Raw genomic sequence first — 18,573 nt, 5'->3', positions numbered from 1 at the left:
GATGTTAAGAGCCTGCAGTTTCTCCTTTTAATTTCACTTGAAGAGGAGCCACTTCCCTGCCAAGATGCAAAGTCCAGGTCTGTGTGGAGTTGGTCTGATCCTTATTGCACAGGACTGCAAAAGGCTAAAGGTGGTTACAGAGACAGAGCCAAGGTTCAGCCCAAGGATGTGACCACTCAGTTGCTCCAGGACAACTCTCATGAGATACCAGCAGCTCAGGATGTGGTGAGCAGCCAGGCAGTCACTGATTCTACCTGACCTGGTGTCCAGCCATCAGCTGGAATGTACAGGGACAGCAGCACCAGGCAGCCTGTCTGTGTCTGAAAGCCATTTCTGTCCTGAGGACTGTAACATCCCCTTGCTGTGACCATAAATGTCCCTTGTCACAGTTTCAACCGGAGGGTAGGAGCACCCTGTTCAGTGGGATCACATCTCACCTTACTGCCCTATAGCAAAGTGTAGCACTTCCCTCATGCAAGTGGGATCTCTTTCCAGCTCCAGGGACATGCAGAACCCCACAGACAGGGCTGCAGGACACCTGAATGTCAGTGGTTTCATGAGGCTACCACTGACTGGGCTCAGTTCACTTCAAACATTGTCACACACACACAAACATATAGTTATACCTGCATCCTCGTCCTCATCCTTGACCAGAAGAGATATCAGATAATGCAGCACCATCACCTTCAGAGACACCATCTTGTTGAAGAAAACACCTGCTGAGCAAGAGAATATTTCAGCAGGGAGAGCAACATCACAGATCATGATGATAATTGTCCTGGACCCATATGCAGATATGTGCTTAGTCCCCTCTGGGACAGAAGTGAGCATCTCCCTCAGGCAGTCCTAGTCTGGAAGCTGTAGTGGCAGGACAGCGCCCCAGGCACATTTTGAGCCTCCCCTACAAGTTTATGCTTCTGGGGTGCTACCCAAGGGGTGTGAAGCTGAGACTTCTGAACCAAAACCACTTTGAGAATGTGGAAAACTTCCCAGGGATGCAGCAGAATATCTCTTTTAGGACACTGTCACTTCCCCCAAACTACATCCATAGCAATCCAGCCAGGCCAGTCTTTGTGGAATGAAATACAAAGATTTCCAGGAATGCTGCAGGGATGGAAATGTGCACGTGCGGGAAATCACTGGAAGAAGCAGCCAAACAAGGGTTACAAGAACAGCCTGTATTGATAACAAAGGACATAATTCCCATGACACAGCAGCCAGGAGGATCATGGAGGAATGCAGTGTTTATGGCATGACCACAGGGTCTATACTCCATCCTGCAACAGTGCAGAAGACCTGTCAGTGGAAAATCCTGCACTCACGTGCCAGCAAGTTTGCAGCTACTGAGTGTGCCTTCCCATTTTCCCATTAGCACACAGGAAAAAAGATGTATCCTTTCAGCAATGACATACAGGTTGTTTGAACATGAGAGGTTTTCCTGTGAGGAGGCAGAAGGCTCTTATTCCCATGCATATTTCAGTATGTCTCCCCCTCATGGTCTGAATTCTTTTTCACTGGGCACTGCACAGATTCAGGCAATTATATGAGGGATAATATATTTTTTTGCTTTAAGAAAAGTAATAACTTGTAGTCTGACTTTTTGACTACTTTGAATTGTTAAAACAAAGTACCAAAACCTGCAACCTTCCCTTTTCCCCTTCAATTGTAGTGTGTACAGTCATTCATAACAACTCTTCTGAATCTCATTCAAGCTTCAAAGCAATTGGTATCATCCTTGACCAGGAGAATCCATGAAAATAGTTACAACTCAAAGCACAATCAGAAGTTCATTAAACAGTAATATCATCCTACATCTTCAATGAATGCTTGTGCTTTTACATATATAAGAATGAGAGACCAAATAATGGAAATGAAAAGAAAGCATTTTTATTTGCCATTAATGGGCAAAATAGGTGTTGTCTAAATTTGCCTGTTTCATATCTCTTTCAGGAAAATTATAAAGCCAGTATCACAAGAAATAGGCAGATACAGCCCACTAATCACCAGGGAAGTTCACAGTGACAAGGGAGATCCAAGGTCAAATGGTGAAACTGGTCCACAGGCCAGGACTCATGGCCAAGGGACACACAGCAGGCATGGCACAGCTGTGACACCACTGGAGAGGGACACACTTCCCCTATAGCTTAACCAGAGACTGAAGGTGTTGGTCTGAGCTGCAGTGAGGCTCCTGGGCCCATGTGTTGAAAGCTTGGAAGGAGCTCCTGAGTGAAGCTGGTCAGGGTAATTAAGGTTTCAATGCACTCAAGGATCTCTAAGCAGGAGACAAAAAGGTGTCAGGAATGTTGCTGTTCTTTTGGTAGCCAGTGGTTTAGGACAGGCTTAAGATGGTTCTGCATGAGGTACCAAGGTAACTAGACAGCAAGTACCACAGAGACCCATGGAACTGTCAAACCATCTGCACAATGAAAGTGCTTAAATCTTAGGACAATACTTAGGCAAAAGTTTTATTCATTATAAAGCTTTCTATCATTCTCAAGCCTCAGTCTGAATTACCAACCAGAGTTGTGGGCCCTGGTTTTAGTCGGTATAATATTTATTCATATCCTATATTATAGGAGTTATTTTTTATGATTGGAGTTTATTTTTTAACTCTCCACCTGTATTGAGAGCTAATATGTGAACATCAATAGACCATGTCTGTTTCTTCCACGATCTTCCTGCTGCCTTGTCCTGCTGGCAGTTTGTGTTCCAAAAAATCTTATTTGTTTTGACTCTTATCTCAAGCCACTTGATGGCAGAATCTTTTGTTTTTCTTTCCAGTCCTCTGTCTTGGTGCAGATATGTACTTCCATTACACAGCTGTCTTCTAGAACATCTTTTTGGATGTTTTTAATCTATTGCTATTACCTTTTATTCAGTGTGTTATGAGATTGTAATGATTGAATTCAGTTGTACTGTCTGTGCATAATCAATTTAAATGGAAAGAAATAAACTCAGAAAGAATATTCACACAAGGAGATATAAGTTTATAATTATTTTTGGTTTACTTTTAAGCTTTCATTTGCTATATATTTTATTGTTCTTCTTGTCCATGGCAAACTTGGAGAAAAATTTCTATTGGATTTAGCCAAAAGGAGTTAAGAATCTTCTGTTTTAGAAGGATGCATGATCATCTTAATATAAAGATTCAAAAGTATTTTTTTTTTAGCAGTAAGCAGTCCAAAACTGGCTGAAAGGCTTCAGCTTCTAAACATCAATGGTTCTTCATTGTCTTATACTTTGCTTTCACTAGCTTGTATAGGTCCACCTCTCAAATGCACATATGAGCATTGGTAACTAGATTTCCTAATATATTTAGATCTAATTTATCGCATTTATTAACTACCACTGGAAGTAAAATGGCATGAGGACATAGGACTGTGGAGCAGAAGTATTGAGTTAGGGGTAACTGATGGACCTGGCTTGTGGAAACCTTTAACTGCAAACTCAGGGTTATATCACGTGAGAGGAGTAAAAGGAGAAGCTGCTTACAGGAACACGAAAAGCTGTAGGAAACCCCCAAAACCTGATTCAAGTGAGGTACTACTGGTTAGGCTTGAGGTCTATTATTAGAATCTGAAACATGACTCATTCACAGGAGGGCAACGCTGAATGCCCCAAAGGGAGAAAAAATGGATGCTGCGGTTACACTTAAACTCCCAAGTGTAATCCCTTTAATCTCCTGCAATTAAAACAGCTGCTCACAGGAATGAAGCTGTGCAAGAGAGCTTAAAATAGTCACTTCTGAATGAAACCTAGTTGTAATTTTTATAGGCAGTAAAGTCACTGGTCTTTCTACAAACAGAATAAATAGCCAATTAAATCTGCCCTGCCTCTTTCCATGGTATTTAGTGAGATATTTTTACAGCTATAACTCAAAGTGTTTGATACAATAGGATTCAGACTCCTCTTTGCATTGGTTCTAGAAGACATTATTTTTAGCCAAATATATGCCATTTCTAACAGCAGTCTAGAGTTGTTTTTTGTAGCTAAGCAATACTAAGATCTCAGCTGATGGACAACACTTCAGTTTAAAGTGTTCCAGAGTCGATCAGCTAGTGATGTTTATTTTTAACATCTGTATGTGTTGGATATGTGCATGTAACACCAGATATATAGGAAATGGATACCTAGCATTGTTTGGTTTGAGAATCAATACCTATAAAATAGTGTAAATGAAAGAAAAATAACAGTCTACTTAAACTCAGCCCCAAATCTTTTGGTATTACCCCAAAACGTTTAAAGTTACGCTCTGCATAATAAATGGAGCTGCCAGTAAATATCTTTGCAAAATGAAATGCATTAGTCTGCATTTGTCTGAAGTCTGTTAATCTGGTTCTGTTTCTACCGGTTTCTGACAGGGTGACCAATATTTAGATTTCACACAATATCTTACCTCAAGTGACGTGAGAAAATTTATTCCAATAGTGACAAGAGCATTCAAGTAGTTTTCAAAACATTAAAAACATCCCCTTCCTTAGAGGATATACAATTCTTCTCTCCCTAGAACATTATTTAGGACAAGGCCATCCCAGTGTAGTAATAATATGCCCAAATCAACTGTGTAAAATGAGATAGACTTGCAAGTTACAGCAATTTAAAAATCCTTAAAGTTTCCAATTTAAATAAATTGTACAAGAAAATGTTAATACTCAGTTTCATTAAAGTTTCTGTTACTTTTGCCAATCTACACAATAATCACAAAATAAGAGGCTATTTCTGGAGGATAATTTATTCAGTACATTTATTTCTTTTTTCTGTTGGCAAAATGCTCAGAAAAATCTTCACAATAACTTTATTGCCCGAGTTTGTAAATTTATTTTGTAAACGTTTTTCCGTGAATATTTTATGAACAATTTGTTGTGGATATTCATGATTCAAATTATAACATTAATTCAGTGCTAAAGCAGTATGGTTTCTGCATTATAATTGTCACTTGTGCAGCTTACCCGCACATTTCCCATTTAGAATTTAAAGTGTGAATAATCACATTCAAACATATATTTTGTGACTGTTTAAGCTTTCAAATTTAAATTTATTTTTGAAAGTCAAAGTAATCCCTTTTTTCCTCTAATGAATATTAGTGTGTTTTTTTTCAATTGCTTACACAGCTCTTGTAATTGAATTTTGCTGACCTAGATTTCCCCTGTAGTTTCAGCAGCTTCAGTTGAGTACAGGCTTTTCCCTTCACTTCATTTTCTAGACTCCTATAGTGTCCAGTAACTGAAAATTAGTTTTCTTCCTGTATAATATAATTTGGAGAGATTGATTACTTGATTTCGTTATTGATTACTTCACTTCAGAAATTTTGGCAGCAAAACCATCAGAGAGTACTATCAGCACTGTTGTAGAGTAGATGAATAGGGTTTTTTAATCCTTGATCAAAATCTCTTCTTCTGACATCTCAATTGTCATATTAACTGTCTCTTCTTATAATTTTGGGGGATAATGTCAGTTTGATGAAAGAGGTGTTTATGAATCTCACATCTATACAGCAGAGCTGGGCATGTTGCCAAGCTCCAGACAAATACATAATTTCACTTATTTTAATTGGCTTATTATTTATTCCATGACTGTGGGAGCAATTTCTCGTAACATTTTCTATAAGTACAGAAGTTGTGTATTCTTCTCCTGAACATGTAGAAATACAGTGGTTTTTGTTGATGAGATCCACCTTCTTTTTCCAGAGACAGAGCTAATCTTACTGCAGAGATTCTACAATACCTGAAAAGGATCAATTCTTGGAGGAAGAGCAAGTATCTCAAACTCCCTTTGGGCAAAACCAAAGTGACACTATCCAATACCCATTTTCTCCAGGGAGCACTTTCTTTTTCTCTTAGCCTAAAAACCTAGACTCTGAGAATTGTCTCACACAACAGCCAACTTTAATGGGCAGAATACTGGATATTGAATTCCAAAATTCATCACAGGACTGCCATCTGTGCCCAGAATAGTAAACACGTATGTCACCACAGAAAATTATAGGCTCATAGAGAGAAGGGTTTTTTTTGTGATGATCTCCATAGCCCTTTTAGGAAACTATTTAGCTGTATTTACAGAATGATTTGACACAATTTTTTGATGCAATTTTTAAGGGTTAGTGTTTTAATTACACGCCATTCTGTAACAATCATTTACACACAGCTTCTCCTCAGATATTTGTTGAAATCCCTAAGTCTCATGCTGTTTATAGGAGTATTACAAGGAAGGTGAAACAACAGTGTATGAAGAACTGACAAGAGCTGTACAAGAACTGATTCTCCTTGTTCTAGAGATAAATCCAGTGCATTCACTATCTGTTACTCATTTATTCAGCATTGGATATACCTCTTTATACCATAGCTGGTCCAATATTGGCCCCAGATTAGTGTTCTCCAGCTCAAATCTGGTTTCCTGGGTCTTGGGCTCCAGAGCAATCTCATCCAAATAGTGATGTCACTGGGCAGTTTAGTTTGCCATTTGGGAGCGCAGTTCTTACATTTCTTCAGGGGATGAGAAGATATTCCAGACATTTTCATCACCCTCTATACAAGAGGTCAGAGAGAGAGAAGCTGACAGCTGTATTAGAATGTGTGATATTAATGGTTATGAAATTGGAATTCGTAATTGATGAATAAAGATAATAAAGTTTATCTGATGAATAAAGACAGTATACACAATAAGTCAAATTTACAAATGAACAAAACTAAAAGATAAGGAAGTATTTAACTAGCTATATTTAACCTTTTAAATCTGCTATTTCTTTTTTCAGTTTAGTGCATTCTGAAAAATGTTCTGCAGTTGATTCAATTGATTGTTTTGTTTTGTTTTGATTTTTCTATTAACTGAACAGATTATTAAGTCAAGATAAGAGTTATTGAGATTACCAGAAGCAATGAAGAATTGCAAGTAGCAGAAGCAATACAAGCAGTGAAAAGTGGAAGAAACCTAAAAGAAAAGTGAAAATTAAAATAAGATATGCATTTTACTTACTGTTTTGCATTTGTATTGTATAACATTCACTGGTTTTGCATTTTCATGTGGTCTATCTGGCAGAGCTATTTCTCTTTTAGTGACTGATATAATGTGCCTTTAAAAAGGCACATTATATCACTTTTACTCCAAAAAGTAGTATTTTTAAAAGCTTCAGACAGCTCTTATATTCTCAACTTACAGCTTAAAATCTATACGTTTTACTAAAATCCATGTAGGTTATTTTACAATGTTTTACTGCCCGTAACTCTTTTTCAAGTAACAGCTTATACGGTTATTGGTGCTTGGCATGGCATGATCTTTAAAGAATTCATGGGAATTTTGCTTGTTTATGGAGAAAAGTATAGTACATCAGCTGACAGAAGTGAAACAAAACCAAAAATTTCTTCATAGGTTATTGACTTGACAGCTTGAACTCATTTTCTTGCTGTACCTTAATCCTACCTCCCGGGCCCATAGCAGCACATGCCCAGCAAAAGGCAAACCCACCCACCATATTTCATCCTCTGGAAGTTGCTTGGTTCAGTGCTCTACAGAAGGAGAAGTAAATGCTGTATTTATGTGTGCACTTGGGCTGCACAGCCAAATAAAGCTGCTGTATCAAGGAGTAGGTGAGTCAGCACAGCATCTGCAGAGGGAAAGCAGGCATGACTGTTGCTGAGATACCATGCCTGCAACACAAAAAGGAGGACAAATTGAGTTTCTTAATGAATTTACTGCAGCACATTTACTGTAATCTTGGCATGTAGAACAAATAATGGACGTCCTACATGTGCAGCAAGTTAAACTACACAGCAACAAGAATCTGTGAAGCAGGGCCACCCCGATGGGAAAAACAGGCAGCAGGGAGAGATTAGTAAAGTGCTGCCATGTGTTCATTTGGGTTTTGCTGTGAATGTGGCTGGTGGAATTGGCTTGACATTTGCTGAAAAATAAGTATTTGAATGTTAGTATCTGGGAATGGAAAACTGTCCTGAAGTCACTAATCCAGACCTAGATCTCAATCTGAGTTTCCTGAAAAGCATGCTTGTTTTAGTTGACTGGAAAATGGTAAGTGATTTCAGATTTGGACTCAATTTTCAGCAAGAGGCATTGTCATTTGCATTTGAAAGTAATGTAAATAACACTGCACTTCATGAGCCAATAGGTGATATTATTTCAGTAATTGAAAATTTGGGAAATCTGCCTATGGGAATAAATCACACAGGACTCCATTTTCTTCATGGTGGAAAAAGCCCATTCTTTATTCACATAACTCCTTTTTATAGAGTTTTACAGACCTCATGTGTGACTCCAATTCGTTAGTAGCTTTCTTGCCAATTACTTTATTGGTTAGTAACAAGTTGTTATTCTGTATTGATTGGTCACTCAAACCCCCAGTGTGTACGTGCAGGAAAAGTTCTTTGTGAGAGATAGTTTTAATTTTTCTTTCTAATGGTGTAAAACAGTTTATACAGGTGCAACTTGTTTTTCACCCAGGAATAGATTGTTATGTTAACAAACTGCTCACACCAGGATTTCATTCACAAGGGAACTTGCAAAGTACTAGCTTGACAAGGCCAGCCACTGATAAAAGGAGAGTAGGCTTGACTTCATGAAGCCTTTCTTTATGATTTTTCTACCTTACTGCCTAACATTGTTAAGCTACTCCTGCTTAAAATAGACAGGGCTTGTTCCAGTTGCAAAGACTGGTGAGTGATCTATTTTTCCTTGGATTTCTAGTGTAGAATATAGGGATAGTAGAAATATTATTTACTCTTTAGAAGGAAGTTATTACTAAATAGTCTGAAGTCTTGAAAAGCAGAACAAAGATTCTTCAATTGTTTAAATTCTCTGACCTGATTTGCATTGTGCTCATATTGATTTTGGTATAAAGCATTAAACTCAAGCATAGAACAAGTACTTTAATTTAAACAAATCATTTAACATTTTTAAGATGTCCTGGCTGATGACTTGCAAAATGGAAAATGCTTTCCAGCTGCATTACAGCTTTTAAAGAACACAATGGAAACCTTGAGCAAGTTCTCCAGAGCAAGAGTGAGCTACCTAATCCTGAATTTTAAATTCTCAGGCTTGTCCAGGAGAAGGTGTTCATGATGTTGGACAAGTACCTTTTAGTTGCCAGTTCATACACGGTAGTAGAAAATGTAGTCTCAAGTTTAGGCATGGAGGGGGAGTGTGTGTGTGTATTTTGTGTAGCAAAGAGAGCACAGAAAAATGAAAATTCTGGGAAAAGGGACCTGGATATTAAACAATTTGAGAATCCTTGGATGTGCAGTTGTTACTGATGTATGGATGAATTATCTGGGTCACAAAGTGATGCAGAGACATTAGTTCAGAGGCTGTGAAGAGTCAGCTCAGGTCTGTGAAGTCTGTCAGCTTTGATGCAGTGTGGTGCAGAGCTTTGGAGGGGCCAGCTCAGCACTGTGTGCATTTCTAGTCTGTGGTTAAAACTCTAGCTGGACCTCAGCTAGCAATTGTCTGATTTTACCCTCTGTAAATCCTCTCAGGATTATGCCATGGTCCTCATTATCTCCTATCATACCTAGAATACCTGTCTCGTTCTAGGTATCTGCCTCTGTGGCTAAAGATCTGATTGTGTGCTCCTTCAGTTAGGTTGTTAGCTGCGAGTCACAGTGTTGGAGGAAAAATATCTCTCTGCCATAGAGAACTTGGTCATTGTTGTTTTAAAGAGCTGCTAAGTACTGTTTAGTAATTTTATGGCAAAGATCAGGATGAAATCTTTCTCCAGAGTACAGTTTTACTGCTGTGGTGGTGTAACACACCCCACCCTTCTCCTCAGGCCACACCATGATCCCAAAAATGCTCCTTAGGCCTTGATGAGCAGCACCTGTGCTCAGCTCGTCTCAGTTTATCAGAAACAGCACCTGCTCCCAGGAACTTGGGAGCTGGCTACAGAGCTTGTTTCTTGACAAACAGCCTTGGAAACTTAGTTTTCCTGCCTGAATAACAACCTAAGCGGAATAACATTTCTATTGTCAAACCTTCAAGGAACTTTTCCAGCATGAATTGCGGTCAGGATGGAAAATCCTGTGTCTAAAGCAATTTGTAATGGCTTTAAAATAAGCAGTGGTCCTGAGAGTGAGCGCCTTTGTGCTCTCCTGGACTGCACTGGGCTACAGCCAGAAGTCCTCTCCTCAGTGGGACAGCTCTTAGAACCAGCAAACTCTCAAATTTGCTATGCTTAGAGTGCTGCCACTGAGTGGCTGTGATGGAGCCTGGGCTGAAACCCCCACTCCCAGAGGCTCAACCCTTTATCCATGGAGAAGGTACAAAAGCACCTGATGTGAGTATTGTGCTGAATTCTAGGGGATTTTTCACTGGTATATACATACCTTGTACATGCTCCTTTAGGTCACTGCCTGTGTGGAGGTGTGAATATGCTGGAGCAAGTGTACTATGAATGTTACTTTCTCAGCTTCTTTACAACTTTATATGTGTAAGTAACTGTGAGTTACTGTTGTGCTATAATAAACTTTATATTAATATTTTGCTAAATTGTTTAAATTGATCTATTGATTGAGCGCTGTTAAGCTGAAGTGCTGTTAAAACCTTTAGGCCTAAATCACTGGTCAAGTTCAGGGTGAGGTTTACCAAGGGGTCTATCCTGAACCTTGTGACTCAATGGGAGGGTCTCCTTGCTCCTTTTCATCCTCCAGCATTTCTATCCTTACCCTTTTCCATGTGCAGACTTCTCATAGACAATTTTTGGTTGATTTTAGCTTTAGATTGATTGATTTTTTTAGATTTCAGTCCAATTTTTCTCTGTGTCCTTTAACTATGTAGTAAGTAGTAGAATGGGCCTTGCCACAACAAACCTTGTTGTGCTTTCACTTTAATATTAAGCCTGCTTTTGCTGATACCTTTGCTGGTGATTCTTTGAACAACTCAAACCACTCATTTATGTCAACTGTGCAAATCATAAGACTATCTTTTTCTTCAGCCTATTTCCAACACTACCTGCTTGCCATTTTCTGTAGCAAGTGTCACACAATGCCCCACTTGCAGTCATTCCTCCACTGCATAATCTTAGCCTGTCTCTAGAGAGAAGGGACCAGGAACAACAACTACATGAGTTAAAGTTAATTTTATGTAATTTATAATGTCACTTTTTGCTGTATGTGGGTGGCAAGGTCTTGGTAGCAGGGCAGAGAGAAACTGCAGGGGTGGCCCCTGTGGAAAGAGGTCAGGGGCTGCCCCATGCTGGACACAGCCAGCTGGAGAAAGCCACACACAGACCCCACCAGGACACAGCTGAGCCAGCAGCCAAGCTGGTGGCATCTCTGTGGAAATGTATTTTAGAAAGAGTGTAAAACGTTAAAGGGAGAGAGGAGAAGGAAACAAACAGAGTGAGGAACAAGACAGGGGACACCAAGATCAGAGCAGATGCTCTATGGAGAAGAATAGTCCCTGCTGTGCATGGAAGACCCACAGCAGGGCAGATGGATGCTCCTGAAGGACCTGCAGGCTGTGGACACCACCTGTCAGAGCACGTGCCCACTTTTAACCAGAGTACCAGGTACAGTTTATAGAGAAACTTGTGCATTCTTAGGGTTGAGGGCTTCAGAGCCAAACAATGACACTTTTAGACTTAAGTCAGTCACTCAGGAGGTCTGTAGCCCATGTTACCAGTACAGAAAAAACATTATGATGTTTACTATGATTCCAGTCTCTTTTTTTTTGACAGCAGGTTCAAGGCTGCAGTGTCTAATGATTGTATCACAAAAAACAAATCTGGAAATAAAGTATCAGTGCTAGTTTCTAACTTTTTAAATCTCAAATGCTTTCAAGACTGACATTTGTCAGCCACAAGCTGCTGTTGCTGCTGTTCATGAAATCAGTCATTCTTAGAATCAAAGCAGTTTCCAAACAAAACAAATTTGAAGATGAGGATTACTTAATCTTACCTTTTCTTCGTATAAAGAAAAATCTTGTCTGGCTATCCTAAATATTTAATTCTGTTATCAAAATGATCTCATGCTGGATGTAGCACAGAGAACCCTGCAAAAAAAAAAATCAAGAGGAATCAGAAAATGATCTGAAAATTAACTCTCCAAATTGGAAACAAATCAATCTGTTAGATGCCAAAGGTAAGTCAGAACTTCAATGGAATCAGCAATAAAATCTGTTTGTCTCCAGTACTGTTTCTCAGGCTTGGTAAAAGGGTACCTCAGGAGCCAGCACTTCCAGGTGAAAAAAAAAGAAGAAATTTTCTTAGTCTCTGTAAATGCAAGTGTGCTGGCTCCTTCTCATTTATTTTGCTCTTAGAACTGCAATGTAGAGGGATCAAATCTGAAAACCATCCTCATCTTTATATTTCAACTCTTTATTTTTCTTTCCAGCAATACAGTTGTGGAATATGTGGTTCAGAGCTGTGGTTTGTATATGCAGGAAGAAGACATAAAAAGCCAAAGCTCAGTAAGAGTTGAAACTGCTCAGTGTTGTGTCAGATATGAAGGGCTTTTTGAAGTATGCTAATAGCAATAGGGGGATCTAAAGACTACATTGGACTGATACTTGTTGAAAATGGTCACCTGGCCAAGAGTAGGATTGTTCCATGTTAAGAAGCAATCACAGCTCTCTTTATAGAGCAGAAGTTCAAAAAAAATTAATTTTTAATCAGTTTCCAGAATTTTGATAATTGGTAATGATATATTTTGCCATACTAGAAATAAGACTACAGAAATTACATAATCTATAAAAAGGTAATTGTAATAAATTGCTAAGTATAGACCAAATTTTTCTTGGACTTCTTTACAGTTTAACCCTGAATTTATTTGGCCTTTTTGGGTCCAAGTGAGACTGATTTAAACAAAAGAGCAGTCGTGATGGAGTCTGACATACTGATTGCAGTGTGATTCCGATGGGGAAGTTTCCAGAGAAGACTCCCAGCTCGCAGTGACAGAAAGGACAGACCCTGCAGATGGCAGCAGAGCTTTAAACTTCAGCGCCAGGTGCAGCCCAAGACGCTACCCCTAAAAAATCTCCGATTTCTGTAGGTTATTACAGTGAGACGTTTTGCTAGTAGTCAGCAGCTGTTACTGATGCTTTAAAAAAAAAAAAAAAAGTTTTCATAATTATCAAATAGCAGAAGGATGCTTTTGTGCCATTGGAATCACACCAATTCCCCAAGGCAGACGTTTCCTACCACTCTGTTTCATATATTGCAGATGAAAATTCATATATTTTTCATCCTTTAGGTTTAGAGCAAGAATTTGACCTAGCTGAATTAGAATAGCATGGCACACTAATATCTCTATAATAGCCAGTTTAGTCATAGCAAAATTTAAGTGACTGTTAAAAAAAACCATTCAGGTGACAAAAACCTAGTTCTAAAGAGAAAGCCTCAGGAACAGAGTAAACAGATGAATTCAAACATATGAAAAGGTGTCCCTGCCTGGATATGAAATACTCTTTCCCTTACTTTTACTAGCTCTGTGGTCCTAAGGTGATTCTTTCAGCTTGTCATGTTGCATAGGTTATTTCTTCCTTGCTCAAATGTCTTTATCTCCTTTTTTTTTCCCTTCTTTTCTCACTAATGCTAATCCATCTTGTAGTTTGTGTCAATAATATTTACATCTTCATCATCTCCTTTCAATTTCTACCATTTGATTTTAATAAGAGAAACAACCCACAAGAGTAATGATCAAATAGAACCTAGTGCAGGTAAATGTTTATTTATCATGTCTTTATTTTGTGGTAGTCCCTCTAATTTGGTACCCATGATGTTTTTGCTTCATTTAAATATTTTGGCTGTTCTTCCTCTGTTTCCGCTGGAATTGCTTTTTCTCTATGCTTATATTGTATTTTATTCAGGGCAATGACAGTGCCTTCTTACTTTATGTACAAAGTATCTGCATACCATCCTTGACTGAATGATGGATTGTTAGCAAATGGCTGTCTATTTTGACACAGTTTCCTGGCTGGTTCATCAAAAAGACAAAGTATGAAATAGTTTTCTGGCAGGCTAAGTAGGCATGGGCTATGAAGCTTGAATATGCTTTTGTTTCCAAAATGTAGATGTCTCAAGAGCAATTTTGAAGCACATTTATGGACAGCACTGTTAGGTTGTACTGAAGGTTTATTTCTCCAAAAACAGTAAACTTTTGCCTCGTCTGAGTATGGGATTTTTGTTAGTGTTCCATTTCCTTTCCTGGAATTTGTATAATGTTACTGGATGCTAAATATTGTCATGTTTTAACAGTAGGGAAACTGATCTCTGTAAAGGCTTTGGGATGCTGCTAGATGAAAGGTGTTCTGTAAATTGTTGGCAGTTTTACTATTTCATACAGTGTGAACTGATGAAAGACAGGAAAGGAGTGGCACTTACCTCTCAATATAATATAAAACTTGCCTTAGGTAGGACCATTCTGTTTACGGAACACTTTTTTCCGTCCCAGTGGAGAACCAGCGGTGGCATCTGCTGTTTTCATAACAGCCCAAAGAAGATTCCATGTCTCTGAATGGCTGCCTACCCCCATGGCAAAACAGCAAAGACGTAATGTGAGAAACAGCTCTGCTGAAAATAACTTCAGTTATCATCACTGGAGCGTGTGGATTCATTCCCACCACAGGTCTGTTTCCCCTACAGCAAATCTCTTCTCCCACTCTGGTGGATTGGTGCCATGACTCTCTTGGGCATTTCCAGTTTCTTTTTTTTTCTGTTTTTTTATTACTGCAGGAGCAGCAGTAAGAGGACAGAATAAAGGGGAAAGGAGATGCTGCTAAAAGAAATATAGTATTATATGACAAAACTGCTGACTAAATAGGATACTACTAGTTATAGTAATAATAATTTTAAAAGCACAGCTTCTTACTTTTTCTGGAATCCTCTAATTCAAACACATAGAAAAATTGTTTCCAGTTTGTTTCTGTTCAGTGAGAGACAGTAAAGGAGAGAGAACATAACACTGCACTATATCATAGCCACTTTGCTCAAAATTTAGCAGGGAGAAACAAACAAAAGCCAGAACCATACTCAGTGTGGTTGAAAATCTGCATAGTACTAGCATTGTGACCCAAAAGAAGGCATCAGTACCACCTCAGCTAACCTTTGGACAAATCTGAATACTCATCCATTAATCAGTCAATTAATACAAAATTAGATAAACTGTAGAACTTGAGACCCCTGCATATAAAAACATGCTGTGATCAAGAAACCATACAACATCTGCCAGAACTGAAAACTGGTCACAGTTTATAGCAGAAGTAAAAACCCATTGCAAGTGAAAAGGTAGAAGGAGCAGACATGGAGTCTAAATAGACTGGTTAGTTTTACACTGGGGAGTTGAGTAAATAAGTACAGAGCAACAAAAAATTCATGATGCATCAAAGCAACAGCAGAATTCTTTCAACAGGAAGCAGAATTTGCTTCCACTGTCTCTGGACAAAGTGTTTAATCTAATCCTGAGGAAATGAAACACTTTGCAAGTACTAATGCAAGGTCTGCAGATGTTAATTTGAAACCACCTGTCAGTGTGGGAAACAGTATTTAAACACAGAAGGATCTGAAACAGTCTTTGAAAAGCCTTTGCAGTCAAATTTTGCAGCTAGGTGTTTGTGTACAGAGGTATGCTTATATAGATATAAATATGCTTTTAAATATTCACAAAGTGTGTATATATATGTGTGTATATGTGGTTTTGTGTATACCTACACATAAATATAGAGAGAGATTTTGTTGTCACTGGGCATTTTGCGGAGTAACTGGGAACAGCTTCAAAGGGCATCACACTCGGAGCTGAGATCAAGAGATGAAGAACAAAAGTATGATATCAGGGTGTATATTTTTATCTGTGATTTTTGAAATTATGGGAAGGGCTTCCCAGGTTATAATGGTGACCTCCAATGGTGCACCAGCTCAGAAGCACAATTTAGTGTGCACAGCAACAGATATTGTGGAAATTATTGCTGGGCAAGGAAACAACACTGTTGCTAGATTAGTGATTTGGTGATTATTTTAAAATGTCTGAGAATATTTAGAATTTATTTTTGGGGAAGTGTGTGAAAAAGTTTTTTTTTTTTGGTGAGGTAGTCAAGGAACTGATTTCACAGACAGGATATATCCTGTTTAAAGAATAAGAAATTTGGAATACTGGACTGTTAGCCTGATGTGCACTTCTCGAAGCTCATGAGTTAGTGTTTCCAGGGTTTTGCTGAATTCAATACTAAAATAGAAACTCCTGGATCCAAAGAAGAACGTGTTTCCAAATGCTGGCCAAGTTTGGTAATGTTCCTACTTAGAAAACTGATGTAGACCCAGACTTCTGTTCTGGAAGCTGCTCACTGTCGAGTGGAAGGGTGCAAGATTTATCTGAACCACAGAGTTAAAATGCTGCTCTGGTACAGCTCTCGGCAAATGCATTGCCTACATCTTCCTAGACTTGCATTGGTATCATTAGGACACTTAAATATTTAATGGAACCTTTTGATGAAAAAAGGCATTGGTATATAAGAAAAAGTGGACATGCTGAAAAACATTTAAATAAAATGAATGACTGTGAGCAGAAAAAAAGTATTCATCATGCCAAAGTGACACCAGTTGAAATTGAAAATTATTTAAAATATATCTGGTGGGAAGAAAACTGCTGCAGGTTTTTGCAATGTGAAATGTGACACAGAATGAGCTGGTACTGGGAATCCCTCAGAAAGAAGCCACTTCATAACTGGGGAGCAGATGCATTTCTGCCTTGCATATTCTGGCAGACACATTCAGGTTTGCTGCTCCAGGCATGTACAGAAGGTTTCCGGATGTCAAAAGACTGAGTCTTACATCATTACTTTGCAAAAAAAGAAAAATGGATAATATGGCCTGGGGCAGAAAAGGCACAGGCAGGAAGTTACAGAGCCACTGAAAAAGAAGCATGGAACATGGTGCTGTCAGCAACCAGCTGTAAAACATGGAATTTTTTAATTCCTAAAGTGCCATCCTCAGTGGAGTCTGCTACAGTGGGCTGTTAATTCACAAGCAGCAGAGGCAAAAAGCTGCCTCCTTCCTTCTCTCTTGAGAGTGTGCATTGTAGTTTTCCTGATGGAGCTAATCGCAATCTTCCCATGAATGATACTTTAATGAAGAGTTTCACATAAAGTTTTTCTTAAGCAAAGCAAAACTCAAGACTTAGGTTTGGTGAAAGCATGAGTACCTCCATGTGGAACTGAGAAATGTTGGCATCTTGTAACCTCTCTGAAGTGATTTTAGTTATCCTGAAGGCAGATAATTTTAATTAGAATGTAATATTGCATTATAAGAAATATTACATTGAATCCTTAAACAAACCTGTTTCCCTGCTGACCTATCATCTTCTCACTGATGTATTCTTACAGTTTTTCCACTGGAGGTCCTGGTTTTCAGTATGATCCCAGTAGGAAAAGGACTCAGACTCTGCCAAGTATCTCTTAAAACACTTTTCATTTACACTAACACAAGAAAGAGAGGATGGTACAGATAATTTTACATCCCCTTAGATGCTGGGAGCGCTGAGCTGCACAGCATCAACAGACCTCTGATCAGGACACAGCACACTGTGCAGATCCCATCCAAGGAAAGATCATACAGCATTTTGGCCTTTGAGCTCTTGCAGGATTTTCTCAAAAGGAAACAACTCCATTCATCATTTTTACTGTTAAACAGAAAGTTCTCATGAGAACTTGTTGCTGCAGTTTTCAGATAAAGGCAAGGACAGGCAGGTGGTGCAGTGGCTGCTGCTGGCTTGGCTCTGCCCACAGGCCCCTGTTGCCATTAGCTGCATAAATTTTTCTGTGGCACAGGGACATGCACAGCATGACACTATCCTGAAGGCCAAGGTGTAAGTGGAACATAGCACAGCACAGCCCTGTGCCTACTGAGGTAACAGTGAAGAGCTGCACAATGATCTTCTAGTTCCAATCATTCTGCTTAGGATCATTCAGAGAACAGCTAATTGCACATTTCCCTCCCTCTCTCATACATCCCATCCTTTTACATAATTTTCAGAGATTTAGCTATCCTTGGGAACACGTACAGATTTTTCTCCCCCTTTGTTAAACAAGGCTTTAGAACAATTGCAGTAGACAGACTCTTGAAGAATTAATTCCAGGTTTTACAATGTGTGTGGTGCAAACCTAGACAAAATGTTCAGAATTTTAGTCAGTCTAGAAAAGTTCCATGAATGGCTGAACTTACCAGATTTAACTTAATATTGAACCTTCGTGATTAATCTTCTTGAAGGGTATGTCAGACAAACTGGCACCAAATACTGATTCATGCAAGAGCTGTAGAATGGTTTCCTTATTATAGAATGGTTTCCTTATTTCCTTTGATATTTTGGGGGGGGGGGGGGTTGTTTATATTTGGTTGGTTGGTTTTTGAGATGATCTGTCTCAAAACTAAGCTGTTCCTCTTGATTTCCACTGTCCTTTGTTGTTTTCTTCATTACCAGATGGCAAAGATTTTACTGCCTTTTGACTGCCCAGATGCATTAGACCAGCCTTTCATATTGTTCTAGTTGTCTTTTTTGGCTTTTTTCTCAAGTAAATCCATCTTTCTTTGGTCTTTCAAATATTTCCAAGAAACATTATATAGACTTTGTGGAATTGCTCACC

At 38.8% G+C, this 18,573-nt stretch overlaps 1 long non-coding RNA gene across 2 annotated transcripts; it reads left to right on the top strand.

The window, feature by feature from the left end:
* The first annotated feature begins 8,540 nt into the window (after positions 1 to 8,540).
* LOC135303276 (uncharacterized) lies at positions 8,541 to 17,622 on the top strand. 2 transcript variants are annotated; one of them, XR_010364726.1, is made up of 3 exons: positions 8,541 to 8,663; positions 14,394 to 14,567; positions 16,028 to 17,622. It is a non-coding gene; the product is annotated as an uncharacterized LOC135303276 (long non-coding RNA). The 2 variants fall into 2 exon arrangements; XR_010364727.1 differs by lacking the exon at positions 16,028 to 17,622 and adding an exon at positions 14,675 to 16,017.
* Positions 17,623 to 18,573: the final 951 nt, after the last annotated feature.

Source organism: Passer domesticus, chromosome 6, assembly GCF_036417665.1.
Source record: "Passer domesticus isolate bPasDom1 chromosome 6, bPasDom1.hap1, whole genome shotgun sequence".
NCBI lineage: Eukaryota > Metazoa > Chordata > Aves > Passeriformes > Passeridae > Passer > Passer domesticus.
Note: the sequence above shows the minus strand (reverse complement) of the source record. Positions and strands in the feature narration are given on the sequence as shown.